Here is an 18,124-nt window from a genome sequence, read left to right as displayed (position 1 = left end):
TAAAGCCCACAGGGGCTCCTGAGAGCAAGGACCTCCCCACCTGTTTATTCTCTTCCAGGGTTTAGATCATTCATTCAATCGTATTGGTTGAGCACGCACTTACTTTATGCAGAGCACTGTACTAAGTGCTTGGGCGAGTATACTACAACAATAATAAACAGACACATTCCCTGCCCACAACAAACTTACGGTCTAGCAGGGCGAGACAGACATTAGTATAAATAAATAAATTACAGGTACAATTCAGTGCTCTGTACACAATAAGCACAACATACGATGACTAGTCTACTAGTAGTAATCTACTTCACTACGACTAGAAATAGTGCTAGTCTACTATAACTACTAGTCTGAGAAGCAGTGTAATTTAGTGGCAAGAGCACGGGCGTGGGAGTCAGAAGGACCTGGGTTCTAATCCCAGCTCCACCACTTGTCTGCTGTGTGACTTGGGACAAGTCACTTTACTTCTGTGTGCCTCAGTTCCCTCATCTGTAAAATGGGGATTAAGATTGTGAGCCCCACGTGGGACAACCTGATTACCCGGTATCTACCCCAGTGCTTAGAACAGCGCTTGGTGGATAGGAAGCGCTTAACAAATACCATTATTATTATAATGTCTACGCTCTGCGCACACTCAGCCTCTTTCTGGAATTATTTCGAACCCAATTATCCTGAAGTCCACGCATTAAGGTTTTACTAAATAAACAGATTGGGACCTTAAGCTTTAGGTGATCTCTTTCCAAAGCATTTACTGCCATTACTGTGTGAGTCATTTTAAAGAGCAGCATTGTATTCTCAGGGCACATCATCAAGTTGAAATAGAAAGGCTGAATTAATTCAAAAAAACTCATCATCCCATCTAAAATCATCAGATGCTCAGAAAGGGCTGTCCACGATACCATTTGTTTTGTAAGGTAGCGAGAACTGGGGAATCCCTTGAAGAAAGAGTATTCCCATAAGGGTAGGTTTTTAAGGGTGTTATTTCCTTGCAGAGATAGTTAGCCATGTCAACCACAATTGAGCTTTTGCTGCTTAGCTCATTTCTTTTTCAAACTGAAATTTGGTCGGGTTTCATTCTAGTCGAACTCAAGAGTCACTTGATTTGACCGCACCCCCTGTCATCAGTCAAATCTCGCAATTAGTATTCATTAACCAATCAAAAATCATTCTTGAAAATGCCATTTTTGTTTTGAAGACGAGAGGAATTCAGGCGCCTCATATTAAATCGTCTTTGGGGGAGCATTCTAGAAAGGGAAATGCAGCTCTCTTTCAACAAGGAAACTTACCTAAAAATGCAAACAAACCATAAACCTGTCTCTAGCATTTGGGTCTACCTAAAATTAGTGATGCTTTTTCTGAGGCTCAGGAAGGAAATCATAAAAAGAGCCGTCAAATGCCAGAACCAGTGTGAGGCACGGAAGCTAATTAACCAACACTTTTCTTTTTTGTTCACATCCTGCAATGGGGCCTCTAATACTAAAATAAGAAAAGAGAAGAATACCCAAGAAAACACCAGAAAGGGAAGGTTTTGGTGCCTCTCCCCACAAGGGCCAAATTCTAGGTCAATCGATCGACGGTATTTATGGGTGCTGACGATGTGCAGAACGCTGTACTAAGCGCTCGGGAGAGTACGGTACAACAGACTCACCTGTGCCTTATCCTCATTTTCCAAGTGAGGAAACGGGGACACAGAGAAATTAAGTGACTTTCCCAGGTCACAAGCAGGCAAGTTGCCTAGTCAGGCCTAGAACTTGTGCTTCCCGATTCCTAACTGTGATATTTGTTAAGCACTTACAACGTATCATACGCTGTACTAAGAGCCAGGGAATATACAATTTACTCAGGTCAGTCACAGTCACTGCCTTACACAGGACTCACAGTCTAAGCAGAAGGGAGAACAGGTACTGAATCCCCATTTTACAAAGGAGGAAACTGAGGTACAAAGAAGTAAGCGACTTGCCTAAAGTCGCACAGCAGACAAGTGCGAGCAGTTTCTTCAGCATCTCCTCTGAACCTTTCTCAACATCAGTTGGCAAGACAGCACTGATGAACTTACTTGTAGTTTATTTATCTCTATTAAAGTCCGTCTCCCCCTCTAGACTGTCGGCTCGTTGTGGGCAAGGAATGTGTCTGTTTATCATTTATTGTTCTATTGTACTCTCCCAAGCGGTTAGTACGGTGCTCTGTACACAGTAAGCACTCGATAAATACGATGGACTGACAAACCCAGGCATAGGCTGCAAGGTGAGCTGATCTGGGAGGGCAGAATAAACATTTTAAAGGAATCATGATGTTGAGAAACGAACAACTTTGTTGGGAGAGCTGGAAACTATTAGGATACTCAGCCCGTTGTTAGGCAGGGATGGTTTCTATTTGTTGCCGAATTGTACTTTCCAAGAGCTTAGTACAGTGCTCTGCACACAGTAAGCACTCAGTCATTTTTGTTATGGTATTTGTTAAGCACTTACTATGTGCCAAGCACTGTTCTAAGGTCTGGGGTAGGTACAGGGTAATTAGGTTGTCCCACACGGGGCTCACCCTTTTAATCCCCATTTTACAGATGAGGTAACTGAGTTACAGAGAAGGTAAGTGACTTGCCCAAGGTCGCACAGCAGACAAGTGGCGGAGCCGGGATTAGAACCCACGTCCTTTGACTCCCAAGTCTGTGCTTGTTCCACAAAGCACGCTGCTTCTCACCGCTAAATACGATTGAATCAATGAATGAATCTCCAGCAAGGGGGGCGGGGGACAGTCAGGGGAGGGATGCCTTCTTTCAAGAGAAGTTTAGGGAATCGATCCATCGGTGGAGTTTATTGAGCGCTTACTGTTTGCAGAACACTGTGCTAAGGGCTTGGGAGAGTCCAACACAGTGGAGTTTGGTAGACACGATCTCTCCCCACAATAATAATAATAATAATAATAATAGTATTTGTTAAGTGCTTACTATGTGACGAGTGCCATTCTAAGCAATACAAACTAAGTCCGGTTGGACACAGGGCCTGTCCCGCTTGGGGCTCACACTCTTAATCTCCATTTTACAGAAGAGAAAACTGAGGCCCAGAGAAGTGAAGTGACTTGCCCGAGGTCACACCGCGGACAAGTGGCAGAGCCGGGATCGTAACCCCGGTCCTTCTGACTCCCAGGCCCGGGCTCTATCAGCTTACTATCTAGAAGGGAGTTTAAAGACCAGAGAGGTAAATCGGGAGATAAATCGGGAGCTGAAAAGAGCCGAGAGGCGCTCTATGCGGCAAACACAGCAGCATGTCAAGAGGCAATCTTTATACGCACTCAGCTCGTTGTGGGCTGGGAATGTGTCCGTTTATTGTTGTATTGTACTCTCCCAAGCCCTTAGTACAGTGCTCTGCACACAGTAAGCGCTCAATAAATACAACTGAATGAATGACGTGTAAGTGCACATCGATGTTTTCAGCCACGGTTAGGCTCTTCCACTAGGAGCTTCATTTTTTGAATTTGAAGGCTAAAGCATTGACACACTCTCTTTTCTCTCTCTCTGTCTCTCTGTCTCTTTCTCACAGTCATCCACACACACTCAGACTCCACTATAATTTTGGGTCCCCACCAAAATCCTAAATGACCGCCCCAAGTCCATTCCATATCATGTCCGTCCTCTTATTTCTTAATGCCGGTTGCGGAATCAATTAATCGATCCATCAAGTGCATTTATTGAGCCCTTAGTGCGTGCAGAGCGCTGTACTAAGCACTTGGGAGAGTACAAAACAACGGGGTAGGTAGGTAAGATTCCCCACCCACAGCGAGTTTACAGTCTAGTTTACGGTTGTCCTCTTAGCCCCTGTTTTCCCAGAACTAAATGGACACTTTGAAAGGGACACTGTACAGCGCACACCCCCTCCCGCCTTTCCTCCTCCCCCGACCCCGCCGAGCTCATGACCTTCAGCCACCACTGCGTGGGCTTAGATCTTCAAGCCACCGAGACATCTCTCGCCCACATCAGCGATTCGGTAAATGCGGCCGGTTCTAGAGGATCCGGGCAATGCGCTTTACGTGTGGCTTAGTGGAAAGAGCCCGGGTTTGAGAATCAGATGACATGGGTTTTAATCCTGACTCCGCCACTTGTCCGCTGTGTGACCTCGGGCAAGCCGCTTAACTTCTCTGTGCCTCAGTTACCTCATCCGTTAAATGGGGATTAAGACTGTGAGCCCCACCTGGGACTACCTGATTACCTTCTATCTACCCCAGTGCTTCGAACAGTGCTCGACACATAGTAAGCGCTTAACAAATACCATAATAATAATAATAATAATAACGACCCCAGCTGAGCTGTGAGATTCGGGGCCACTCCTCTCAAGACCATAACTCTTTACGGGCAGCGAACGTGTCCACTAATTAATAATAATAATGTTGGTATTTGTTAAGCGCTTACTACGTGCAGAGCACTGTTCTAAGCGCTGGGGGAGATACAGGGTAATCAGGTTGTCCCACATGAGGCTCACAGTCTTGATCCCCATTTTACAGATGAGGTAACTGAGGCACAGAGAAGTTGTGACTTGCCCACAGTCACCCAGCTGACAAGTGGTGGAGCTGGGATTCGAACCCATGACTTCCGACTCCCAAGCCCGGGCTCTTTCCACTGAGCCACGCTGCTTCTCTATTTTCTGTCGTATTGTACTCTCCCAAGTGCTTAGTACAGTGCTCTGCACCACTCTCCCCCTCTTGCCTGTCGTGTGACGTTGGGCACGCCACAACTTCTCTGTACCCCAGTTACCTCATCTGTAAAATGGGGATAAAGACTGTGAACCCCATGTGGGACAACTCAATTACCCTGTATCTACTCCAGCGCTCAGAACGTTGCTTGGCACAAAGTAAGGGCTTAACAAATACCATAATTATTATTATTATTATAGTAAGCACTCAACAAATACCATTGATCGATGGATTGGTTGACCACTCAGTGCTCTAAAGGACAGTGAGGTCTCCCCTATAAAATGTGTGAAATTACAACAATTTGTCAAGGGTTTGATTTTTCTCTTTTGCTCCCTTCCACCCTCCTCCCTCTCGGCTGGCTCCTGGGTCAGCTGAAGGGGCTCCTTCGGAGAAGCGGGGTGGCTCAGTGGAAAAAGCCCAGGCCTGGGAGTCAGAGGACATGGGTTCTAATCCCACCTCCACCACTTGTCTGCTCTGTGACCTTGGGCAAGCCACCTCACTTCTCTGGGCCTTAGTTACCCCATCTGTAAAAAGGGGATTACGAGGGTGAGCCCCACGTAAGACCACCTGATTTCCTCGTATCTACCCCAGCACTTAGAACGGTGCTTGCGTTTAACAAATACCATCATTTTTAATTATTATTATTCTTGCTTTCTGACAGGAGGGGGAAGCCCAGTCGAAGTCCCGACTGAATCCCAGACAAGGAGGAAGAGAAACGCCACCCCACAGCCAAATTTCCTTTCAGGAAACTGCCGGGTTTCACCCTGACGGAGTCCAGTACCGTGTTGCATGCAAACATCTTTCTTTGGTGGGTAATGTACAGGAATTAGTTGGTTGAGCAGTCGAGCGTGGGAGAAACGGCACGCCAACCACCTCACTGCAGCCTTTCAAACTTTCTGAGGCTCCCTGAGGCTCCACACATCCTTTGCCCTGAGAGGACCTGCAGTTTCTCTTGCGACATAACCAAGAACCTACTCTGAAACCTTGAAATCAATCTCAGTGCCTAAAGTGACCAAATTGGAGGGAGCCTCCCCTCCCCTGGGGTCACATTTCAGAAACCACCTGGGTTTTAGTTCAGGTCCAGCTATGCGGAAAAACGCCATCAGCTCGAGTTGCTTTTAATAATGATGGGATTCGTGAAGCGCTTACTAGGTGTCAAGCACTGTTCTAAGCTCTGGGGTAGATACAAACTAATCAGGTCGGACACAGTCCCTGGCCCACGTTCATTTGTTGAACGGTATTTATTGAGCGCTTACTGTGTGCAGTCTGTGAACTTGTGTCTTTTGTTATATTGTACTCTCCCAAACGCTTAGGACGGTGCTTTGCAAACAGAAAGCGCTCAATCTATACAATTGAATAAATGATTGAGTGCAGAGCACTGTACTCAGAGCACTGTACTAAGTGCTTGGGAGAGTACAATGCAGCAATAAGCAGATACGTTCCCTGCCCACAGTGAGCTTACAGTCTAGCGGGGGAGACGGACATTAATATAAATAAATAATGGGGCTCACAGTCTCATTCCCCATTTCACAGATGAGGCAACTGAGGCCCAGAGAAGTGAAGTGACTTGCCCAAGGTCACCCCAGCGGACAAGTGGCAGAGCCGGGATTAGGAGTCATGGCCTTCTGCTTTCACCCGGGGTGATGGTTTGCACTGCTCTTGCCCAGTCTCCCTGGGGCCAACAGATGGTTGGAGATAGAACCCGGGCCTGGGAGTCAGAGGAGATCTCATCCCAGCTTTGCCGCTTGTCTGCTGTGTGACCTTGGGCAAGTCATTTCACTTCTCTGACACTCAGTTCCCTCATCTGTAAAATGGGGATGAAGACTGTGAGTCCTGTGCGGGACAGGGACTATGTCCAACCCGATGATCTTCATCTACCCCAGCGCTTAGTACGGGGCCTGGCACGTAGTAAGCGCTTAACAAATACCACAACAATAGTAATAGTAATAAGCGGAGCTCAGCGGCAGAACCCGCTGGGTCCCGCCATCGGCCACATTACACGCCGCCGTTGCTGAGTTGACACCTCCCCAACCTTCAAAGCCTTGTTGAAGGCCCATCTCCTCCAAGAGGCCTTCCTGACTAAGCCCTCCTTTCCTCTTCTCTCCCTCCCTTCTGCGTCACTCCGACTTGCTCCCTTCATTCACCCCTCCCTCAGCCCCACAGCACTTACGTACATGTCCGTCTTTTATTAATTGATATTGATGTCCGTCTCCCCCTCCAGACTGTAAGCTTGTTGTGGGCAGGGAATGTGCCTGCTTTATTGCTTTGTTCTATCCTCTCGAGAGCTCAGTACAGCGCTCTGCACACAGTAAGTGCTCGATAAATACGATCTACTGATTGATTGGCGCTCAAATCCGCGGGACCTAGACTTGCGGACAGCAGGGGCGGTCTGGGGTCCCAGATACTTTATCTCTGCGTGCGCTCTGGGAGACGGGAAGAATAGAGTCAGAGGGAATGAGGATAGAGCTACCAGAGCCAGTCTCCGAGGCTTCAGGGTCCATCCTTCCTGCAGCTTCATCCCCCTATTAGACAATCGCTGCCCTTCTGCTCTGAAGATGAAGCAACTTGGCAATAGGATTTTACCAGTACGGCTGATGTGTTCAAAGATTACACGGTCACCTCTGCCATATTATTATTACTGCTATTTTAGTCTCTCCCTCTCGCTTCAAGACATTCTCTTTCTGGCAGAAATTTTCTGGTGGAAAAACTCATTTTTCCACCAGGCTCCGCAGCTAATCTGATCTGTTTTATCTTTTCCCTACCCCAGCGCTTAATAGAGTGTTTAACACATAGTAAGCACTTAAATACCAAAATTGTGATTATTATCATTATTACTATTATTATTATTAGCACAAGACCCAAAGCTAAACTGAATGGGGATCATGTTAAGAAGACCGTGGTTCTGGAGACATCAATCAATCAATCAATGACATTTACTGATGTTTACTTGTGCAGATAACTGTTCTAATAATAATTGTGGTATTTGTTAAGTGCTTATTATGTGCCAGACACCGTACTAAGGACTGGGGGAATACAGGCAAATCAAAGTTGGAAACAGTCTTTGTCCTATATGGGGCTCACAGTCTTAATCCCCATTTTACAGATGAGGGAACTGAGGTCCAGAAAAGTGAAGTCACTCGCCCAGAGTCACCCAGCAGACGAGTGGCAGAGCCAGGATTAGAACCCGGGTCCTTCTGACTCCCGGGCCCCTGCTCTATCCACTGGGAGACTGTGAGCCCGGGCCTGGCAGTCAGACGGACCTGGGTTCTCAGCCCGGCTCCACCACTTGCCAGCTGTGTGACCTTGGGCAAGTCACTTCACTTCCCTGTGTCTCAATTCCCTCATCTGTGAAATGGGGATGAAGACTGAGAACCCCATGCAGGAAAGGGACTGGGTCCAACCTGATTGGCTTGTATCCACCCCGGTGCTTAGTACAGTGCCTGGCACAGAGTAAGTGCTTAACAAATAGCACGATTATTATTACTATTAAGGATGGACGTGCGTCACGGACTGATAGAGTCCCAGCCCCGCCGCTGCTCCAGGGCAGTGCCCAGAGTTCAGGTAGCCTGGCAGCAGGGGGAGAGGGCCAGTTTGGGCCACCAGCACCATTCATTCATTCATTCAATAGTATTAATTGAGCGCTTACTATGTGCAGAGCACTGTACTAAGCGCTTGGAATGTACAAATCGGTAACAGAGACAGTCCCTGCCCTTTGACGGGCTCACGGTCTAATCGGAAGCACCAGACGCTGACCCAGGCAAGGGGGCTTCCTCGGGAATGGATCGGCACCAGCTCAGCCTGGAGATTTTTGCCTTCTCTCCTGCTGAACTGCCCCAGAAAGTAATAATAATGTTGGTATTCGTTAAGCGCTTACTATGTGCAGAGCACTGTTCTAAGCGCCGGGGTAGACACGAGGGAATCAGGTTGTCCCACGTGGGGCTCACAGTCTTCACCCCCATTTTACAGATGAGGGAACTGAGGCACAGAGAAGTGAAGTGACTTGCCCACAGTCACAGCGGCTGACCTGACACAGGGGTGTCTGCTGCTGTCCAGGTCTTGGGGAGATGAGATTTTCGAGTGACCACAGGCTACACCCATTCTACCCCCCAGCCTTCTCGCCAGGGCACAGAGGGAGCGGGCGAGAGGGTGTGGATGGCTCTGTGCGAACCACCACCACTACTGCACAAACAACTGCAGGGTGTGACCCGCTGGTAGCGGGACACACCTTTTCCCTGTTAACCACCGGTTTCTGAACACGGCTCACGCTGAATGGCAAGGCTCCCTTTGAAGGAGAAACAGGCTCCCTTCTTGGAAAGAACCCGGGCCTGGGAGTCAGCGGGCCAGGGGTTCTAATCCCGGCTCTGCCGCTTGTCCGCTGTGTGACCTTGGGCAGGTCACTTCACTTCTCTGGGTCTCGGTCACAGCCTCTGTAAAACGGGGGTTCATTCCTTCTCCCTTCAATTTATTTAGTCATTCATTCAATCATGAGACGCAGCATGGCCTATTGGATAGAGAGGGGGCCTGAGAGTCAGAAGGTCCAGGGCTCTAATCCTGGCTCCACACTCGTCTGCCGTGTGTCCTTGGGCAAGTCACTTCCATTTGTGCCTCAGTTACCTCATCTGTAAAATGGGGATTAAGACCGTGAGCCCCATGTGGGACAGGGACTGCATCTAACCCGGTTTGCTTGTATTCACCCCAGCGCTTAGTAGACTGCCTTGCACATAGGAAGTGCTTAATAAATGCCATAGTAATTATTCATTGAGCGCTTACTGTGTGCAAGGCACTGTAAGCAGCGTGGCTCAGCGGAAAGAGCCTGGGCTTGGGAGTCAGAGGTCGTGGGTTCTAATCCCACTCTGCCACTTGCCAGCTGTGTGACTACGGGCAAGTCACTTCACTTTTCTGTGCCTCAGTTACCTCATCTGTAAAATGGGGATTTAAACCGTGAGCCCCACATGGGACAATCTGATCACCCTGTATCCCCCCAGCACTTAGAACAGTGCTTTGCACATAGTAAGCACTTTACAAATACCACCATTATTATTATTATGATTATTAGTGAAAGAGCACGAGCTTGGGAGTCAGAGGACGTGGGTTCTAATCCCAGCTCTGCCATTTGCCTACTGTGTGACCTTGGGCAAGTCACCTAACTTCTCTGTGCCTCAGTTCCCTCATCTGTAAAATGGGGATTAAGACTGTGAGTCCCATGTGGGACCACCTGATTACCCTGTATCTACCCCAGGGCTAGAACAGTGCTTGGCACATAGTAAGCACTTAACAAATACCACATTATTATTATTATTCCTAAGCATTTGGGAGAGTACAATATACCAATAAACAGATATATTCTCTGAGCACAATAAGCTTACGGTCTAAACGTAAACCCCAAGTGGGAAAGGGACTGTGCTTAACCTGATTATCTTGTATCTCCTCTGGCGCTTAGTACAGTGCCTGGCACAGAGTGAGCGCTTAACGAGTACCAGTTAAAAAAGAAAACAGACAGGGTGAGGAGGAGGCAGAAAAGAACGCAGTATACAAGAGGATCTCTTTCAAACACATTCATGCTCATGGATTGAGAGCCACTGGGAAATGCTCTAGAGATGTCACCCCGCTCCTCAAAAACCTCCAGTGGTTGCCTATCAACCTTCACATAAGCAAAAACTCCTCACTATTGGCTTCAAAGGTCTCCATCACCTCGCCCGCTCCTACCTCACCTCCCTTCTCTCCTCCAGTCCTGGCCCACGTCCTTCCTCTGGCCTGAAATGCCCTCCCTCCTCACATCCACCAAACTAACTCTCTTCCCCTCTTCAAAGCCCTACTGAGAGCTCACCTCCTCCAGAAGGCCTTCCCTGACTAAGCCCCCCCTTTTCCTCTGCTCCTCCTCCCCTCCCCATTGCCCCAACTCCCTCCCTCTGCTCTACCCCCCTCCCCACCCCACAGCACTTGTGTGTATATATGTACATATTGATAATTCTATTTATTTCATTCATGATGTATATATATAATTCTATTTATTTATATTGATGCTACTGATGCCTGTTTACTTGCTTTGATGTCTGTCTTCCCCCTTCTAGACTGTGAGCCCACTGTGGGCAGTGAATGCCTCTGTTGCTGAATTGTACTTTCCAAGTGCTTAGTTCAGTGCTCTGCACACAGTAAGCGCTCAATAAATACAATTGAGTGAATGAATGAATGAATCTAGGATCTAAAAGATGATTCTAGTATTGGGGCCCAGAATCCAGGCCTTCTGGGGTCCCATTTTCCCCTGCTTCCTTTCATTCAATTGTATTTATTGAGTGCTTACTGCGTGCAAAGCACTGTACTAAGCATTTGGCCCCTCTGACCCTCTCACCCCAGAGGATCCTCACCTCGAGGAGGGAAAAAGGAAAGCTTAGCCCTCCACTGTCGACGTCAATCCATGCCGACGGGGAAGAAAAAGACAAAGATTTAGTCAGTATTTACTGAGTGCTTACCGTGAGCAGAGCACTGTACTGAGCATTTGGGAAAGCACACTGTCAAATATAACAGACACATTCCCTGCCCACGACGAGCTTACAGTCCAGAGGGGGAGAAGATTTACAACGATTAAAGGATGAAAAAATGCACATCTCCCCCAAAAGGGCGAAACGGGAGGTGTCTCCCGAATTCAACCTTGAACACATTAAAGATATAACCCCAGAGGATCTGTATGGACTAAAATCTTCATAAAATGGCATGTGCTTTTTTGGGAATAGCATTTATCTCATGGATTTTTGCTAGGAAAAGGATATTTCCGCTAACCGGGTGTCAGAAATAGGAACGCTGTGGTTTTGAGTCTCCTAATCTTCCCAGTTTATATTCTCCACCTCCAGGACTGCCTCTTCAACATTTCCGTGCTACCTAATAATAAAAATAATAATGATGTTGATATTTGTTAAGTGCTTACTATGTGTCAGGCACTGTTCTAAGCCCTGGGGTAGATACAAGGTATTCGGGTTGTCCCACTGGGGCTCACAGCCTTAATCCCCATTTTACAGGTGAGGTAACTGAGGCCCAGAGAAGTTAAATGACTTGCCCAAAGTCACACAGCTGACAAGTGGCAGAGCCGGGATCAGAACCCATGACCTCTGACTCCCAAGCCCGTGCTCTTTCCACTAAGCCACGCTACTTCTCTGTACCTAGGCACTGGAATACTTGGAACCTTCCCTAGAATTTTTGTATTTATTCATTCAATTCCTTCAATCCTATTAATTGAGCCCTTACTGTGTGCAAATCACTGTACTAAGTGCTTATCTTACCTACCTCGCTAAATTGTATGCTCCTTGCGGGCAGGGATCTTGTCTACCAATTGTACTACGCTCTGCCAAGTGCTTAGTATAGTACTTAGAGAAGCAGCGTGGCTCAGTGGAAAGAGCACGGGCTTTGGAGTCAGAGTTCATGGGTTCGAATCCCGGCTCGGCCACTTGTCAGCTGAGTGACTTTGGGCAAGTCATTTAACTTCTCTGTGCCTCAGTTACCTCATCTGTAAAATGGGGATTAAGACTGTGAGCCCCACGTGGGACAACCTGATTCCCCTGTGTCTACCCCAGTGCTTAGAACAGTGCTTGGCACATAGTAAGCGCTTAACAAATACCAACATTATTATTATTATTATTACTCTGCACACAGCAAGCGCTCAATAAATACCACTGATGGATTGACTGACTGATGGTACTTAAAACTTTATCTCATGTATGTAACCTCTACTGCCGGCTAGAGTCTAAGCCCCTTTGGGTGGAAATGTAACACTGTTTATTCTGTAGTTTCCAACTATCTAGTACAGTGCACATCTCTAAATGGGTGCTCATTAAATGCTGCTATTATTTACTAGCAGTTCCTTCCTTCTGCAATTTATTTTAGTGGCTGTCTCCCCTGCTGGATTGTAAGCTTCCCCAGAGACTGCATAATGTCTACTTACTACTTGATAGTAATAATAATAATAATAATAATGATGGTATTCGTAGTAGTAGTGTTGGTATTTGTTAAGCGCTTACTATGTGCTGAGCACTGTTCTAAACGCTGGGGGAGATACAGGGTCATCAGGTTGTCCCACGTGAGGCTCACAGTTAATCCCCATTATACAGATGAGGTAACTGAGGCCTAGAGAAGTGAAGTGACTTGCCCACAGTCACACAGCTGAGAAATGGCAGAGCCGGGATTCGAACTCATGACCCCTGACTCCCAAGCCCGTGCTCTTTCCACTGAGCCACGCTGATTCGTTAAGTGCTTACTATGTGCCAAGCACTGCTCTAAGTGCTGGGATGGATACATGGTTACCAGGTTGTCCCAGGTGGGGCTCACAGTCTTAATCCCCATTTTACAGATGAGGGAACTGAGGCACAGAGAAATGAAGCGACTTGCCCAAAGTCACGCAGGAGACAAATGGCGGAACCGGAATGAAAACCCACGACCTCTGACTCCCAGGCCCCGGCTCTTGCCACTAAGCCACGCTGCTTCTCGGTACTCTCCCAAGCACAGTGCTCTGCACATGGCGCTCACTCCACAGAAGCTACTGATACTCTTGCTCAAAATCTTACAGTTGGGTGTTGCCCAATTTGGACACTTTTGTCATCTTTTCATGAATTTTTAGCTGAAAAATGAATTTTTGAATTCTTTTTTTTTTTAACCCATGTGAGTTCAGGTTCCAAACACATGAATTACAAAAATGAATTTTACATACGTGGTCCACTAGGACCTTGGGCGAGTCACTTCAGTTCTCTGAGCCTCAGCTCCCTCAACTGCTAAAAGGGAATCCGATGCCAGTTCTCCCTCCTACAGACTGTAAACCCCATGTGGGATAGGGATTGGGTCCGACCCGATTAACTTATATCCACCCCAGCGCTTAGAATGGTGCTTGACACATAGAAAGTGTTTAATAATATTATTATTATCACAGCAACGACAGTTGTTATTGCATGCATGCATGCAGTTCCGTTGCTTATCCGGCAGGGACTGTCTCTATCTGTTGCCGACTTGTTCATCCCAAGCGCTTAGTACAGTGCTCTGCACATAGTAAGCGCTCAATAAATACTATTGAATGAATTATCTGAAGCCCTAACATGCCAGATCAGGAAAAAAGGCTACCCAGGGGAGGGGAGGATGGAGAGAGTATTGTAGAGAAGGAGCATGGGGTAGTGAATAGAGCATAAGCCTGGGAGTCAGAAGATCATGGGTTCGAATGCTGCCATTTGTCTTGTCTGCTATGTGACCTGAACAAATCACTTCACTTCTCTGGGCCTCAGTTATCTCGTCTGTAAAATGGGATCAAGACTGTGAGCTCCATATGGGAAAGGGTCTGTTGTCCAACCCGATTTGTGCGGATCCACCCCAGTGCCTGGCACATAGTAAGCACGTAATAAGTGAAGCAGCGTGGCTCAGTGGCAAGAGCTCGGGCTTGGGAGTCAGAGGTCATGGGTTCGAATCCCGGATCCACCACTTGTCAGCTGGGTGACTTTAGGCAAGTCACTTCGCTTCTCTGTGCCTCAGTTACCTCATCTGTAAAATGGGGATGAAGACTGTGAGCCTCACGTGGGACAACCTGATTACCCTGTATCTCCCCCAGCGCTTAGAACGGTGCTCTGCGCATAGTAAGCGCTTAACAAATACCAACATTAAGTAACATAATAATAATAATAATAATGATAATAATGATGATGAGTAATAGTAGTAGGGAGGAGAAGCAGGAATTTCCCCCACGTTCCTCTTCCCACTAGCCCTCTTGCCTCTTGCCTCCCACCAACGTTTCACCTTTTAAGTTCCCATAATTTCAGGAATATAAAGCTGCCGAGGCTGAAACATCGGGTTCTCACAAAGCCAAACCGCTCCCGGCATTCGCGACCCTCCACACCTCCAACAGAGACAAGGACTGAGGGGCCCAGAGCCGATGCTCAAAATTTAGCCGAGCTGACTGACTTCTCAAAACGACTCGATTAAAGTACCGCCGTGCTCTCCGCTTAGAGCACGGGGACCAAAGAAGACTGCTGCAAGGAACTAAGAGGGGGCACCAGAAATGGAAACTGAAGATGGGTTTCCTAGAAGAGGATATACTAGCCTGCTGTGGTTATTCGCTTAATTGAGGCTTTAGATTTGCAAGAGTTTTTTCTTGAATATGTGACAGCCCAGAAATCCTTCCTGCATTCTGAGGAGCTGATTGAAGTCTGGCCTTTTCTGTCGCTTCGGTAGGCCTTCATCGCACCACGACAGAGACTTCTTCAGTCAATCAATCAATCAATGGTATTGACTGAGTGCTCACCGTGTGCAGAGCACTGTACTCAGTACTTGGGCGAGTTACACTAGAACAATGAAATAGACACATTCCCTGCCCGCAACAAGCTTAGTCTTCTCATTATTGTCATCACTGCACTTAGATCGGTGACCTCTGGACACTTGATATTCACCCCACTCCCAACCCCACAGCACTTATGTATATATCTTGAAATTATATAAATTACTTATTCATATTGTCTCCTTCCTCCTCTAGACTGTAAGCTCATTTTGGGCAGGGAAAATATCTGCTAATTCTGCTGTATTGTACTCTCCCAAGCACTTAGTACAGTGCTCGGCACATAGTAAGTGCTCAGTATTTATTCATTCAATCGTATTTATTGAACGTTTACTGGGTGCAAAGCACTATACTAAACACTGAGAGTACAATATAATAACAGATACATTCTTGCCCACAGTGAGCTCAGAGTCTAGAGGGGGAGACAGACAATAATAAGAATAAATAAATAAGTAGAAAAATAAATAAATTACAACATATATATATATGCTGTGGAGCTGGGAGGGAGGATGAATGAAGAAGCAAGTCAGAATCATACAAAAGGGAGTGGGAGAAGAGGAGGGGAGGGGTTAGTCAGGGAAGACTTCTTGGGGGAGATGTGTCTTCAATAAGATTTGAAGTGGGGGAGAGAACAATAATCTGTCTGATATGAGAAGGGAGGGTGTTCCAGGTCAGAGGTAGGATGTGGGCGAGAGCTTGGCGGCGAGATAGATGAGATCGAGGCACATTGAGAAGGTCAGCATTAGAGGAATGAAGTGTGTGAGCTGAGTTGTATTAGGAGAGTAGCAAGTTGAGGTAGGAGGGGACAAGGTGATTAAGTGCTTTAAAGCCAATAGTGAGGAGTTGTTGTTTGATGCAGAGATGGATGATTGATTATTTACTAAATTGTAGACCCTCCTACGGGAGACAGAGGAGGGCCAAAAAGATATTTAGGAAAGCTGTGGCAGGAAAAGCAACCCCAGCACCATTGATATTAAACAATAGGTTAAAACCAACAACATTTTCTTATTTCATATTTTGTACACTAAATGTGAAATATATTTTATAATAATATTTTACCTCTTACCTCTCTGGCCAATCATTCTCGGTCTCCTACGCTGGAGCCTCCTCCCCCTCCTATCCTTTAACTGTTGGAGTTCCTCAAGGGTCAGTTCTTGGCCCTCTTCTGTTCTCCATTTACACCCACTCCCTCGGTAAACTCATCCGCTCTCACGGCCTTGACTACCATCTCTACGCAGATGACACGCAGATCTACATCTCCGCCCCTGTCCTCTCCCCCTCCCTTCGGGCTCGCATCTCCTCCTGCCTCCGGGACGTCTCCACCTGGATGTCGGCCCGCCACCTAAAACTCAACATGAGCAAGACTGAGCTCCTCATCTTCCCTCCCAAGCCCGGTCCGCTCCCAGACTTCTCCATCACCGTGGATGGCACGACCATCCTTCCCGTCCCGCAGGCCCGCAATCTCGGTGTCATCCTTGACTCGTCCCTCTCGTTCACCCCACACATCCTATCCGTTACCGAGACCTGCCGGTTTCACCTCTACAATATCGCCAAGATCCGCCCTTTCCTCTCCACCCAAACGGCTACCTTACTGTTACGGGCTCTCGTTATATCCCGGCTAGACTACTGTGTCAGCCTTCTCTCTGACCTCCCTTCCTCCTCTCTCGCCCCGCTCCGGTCTATTCTTCACTCCGCCGCCCGGCTCATCTTCCCGCAGAAACGATCTGGGCATGTCACTCCCCTTCTTAAACAACTCCAGTGGTTGCCTGTCGACCTCCGCTCCATACAAAAACTCCTCACTCTAGGCTTCAAGGCTCTCCATCACCTTGCCCCTTCCTACCTCTCCTCCCTTCTCTCTTTCTACCGCCCACCCCGCACGCTCCGCTCCTCCGCCGCCCACCTCCTCGCCGTCCATCGGTCTTGCCTATCCCGCCGTCGACCCCTGGGTCACGTCCTCCCGCGGTCCCGGAACGCCCTCCCTCCTCACCTCCGCCAAACTGATTCTCTTTCCCTCTTCAAAACCTTACTTAAAAATCACCTCCTCCTAGAGGCGTTCCCAGACTGAGCTCCTCTTCCCCCTCTACTCCCTCTGCCATCCCCCCTTTACCTCTCCGCAGCTAAAGCCTCATTTTCCCCTTTTCCCTCTGCTCCTCCACCTCTCCCTTCCCATCCCCACAGCACTGTACCCGTCCGCTCGACTGTATATATTTTCGTTACCCTATTTATTTTGTTAATGAATCGTACATCGCCTCGATTCTATTTAGTTGCCATTGTTTTTACGAGATGTTCTTCCCCTTGACGCTGTTTAGTGCCATCGTTCTTGTCTGTCCGTCTCCCCCGATCAGACCGTAAGCCCGTCAAACGGCAGGGACCGTCTCTATCTGTTGCCGACTTGTTCATCCCAAGCGCTTAGTACAGTGCTCTGCACATAGTAAGCGCTCAATAAATACTATTGAATGAATATTTTAATAGAAGCAATGTAGCCTAGTGGATAGAGCACAGAGTAAGAAGGAACTGGGTTATAATCCTGGGTCCACCATTCAGCTGCTGTGGGACCCTGGGCAAGTCACTTCACTTCTCTGGACCTCAGTTACCTCATCTATAAAATGGGGATTAAGACTGTAAACCCCATGTGGGATATGGACTATGTCCAACTTGATTATCATGTATCCACCCCAGGGCTTACTACAGTACCTGGAATACAGTAAGTGCTTAACAAATACCAAATACCAAAAAAATTTAAGCAGTCAACATTAGACACTCCATGAATCAGACTAAAGCTCCATCCCTGCCCTTTGGGAAAAGCGAATAACCTGAAATGAACTCACATAAAGCAGGACAGATATAACCCAATATATCCAGGGAAGCAGCTCAACAACCCAAGAGGAAGTGTGTAGGGAGGTGCCAGACCAAAGAATACTTTTACGAACCATTACATAAATATGGAGTTGAATGGTTACAATTCTTGGCTGGAGAAGTGGGAAAGGAATCAATCGGTAGTATTTATTGAGCGCTTTTAGTATGCATAGCACTGCACTAGGCCTCTTGGAGGAGATGGGACTTCAATAAGGCTTTGAAGGTGGGGAGAATCACTGTCTGTAGTATATGAGGAGGGAGGACATGGGAGAGTGGTCATAGACAAGATCA

The sequence above is a fragment of the Ornithorhynchus anatinus genome, chromosome 18, assembly GCF_004115215.2.
Source record: "Ornithorhynchus anatinus isolate Pmale09 chromosome 18, mOrnAna1.pri.v4, whole genome shotgun sequence".
In the NCBI taxonomy this organism is placed as follows: domain Eukaryota; kingdom Metazoa; phylum Chordata; class Mammalia; order Monotremata; family Ornithorhynchidae; genus Ornithorhynchus; species Ornithorhynchus anatinus.
This window is presented reverse-complemented; position numbering follows the sequence as displayed.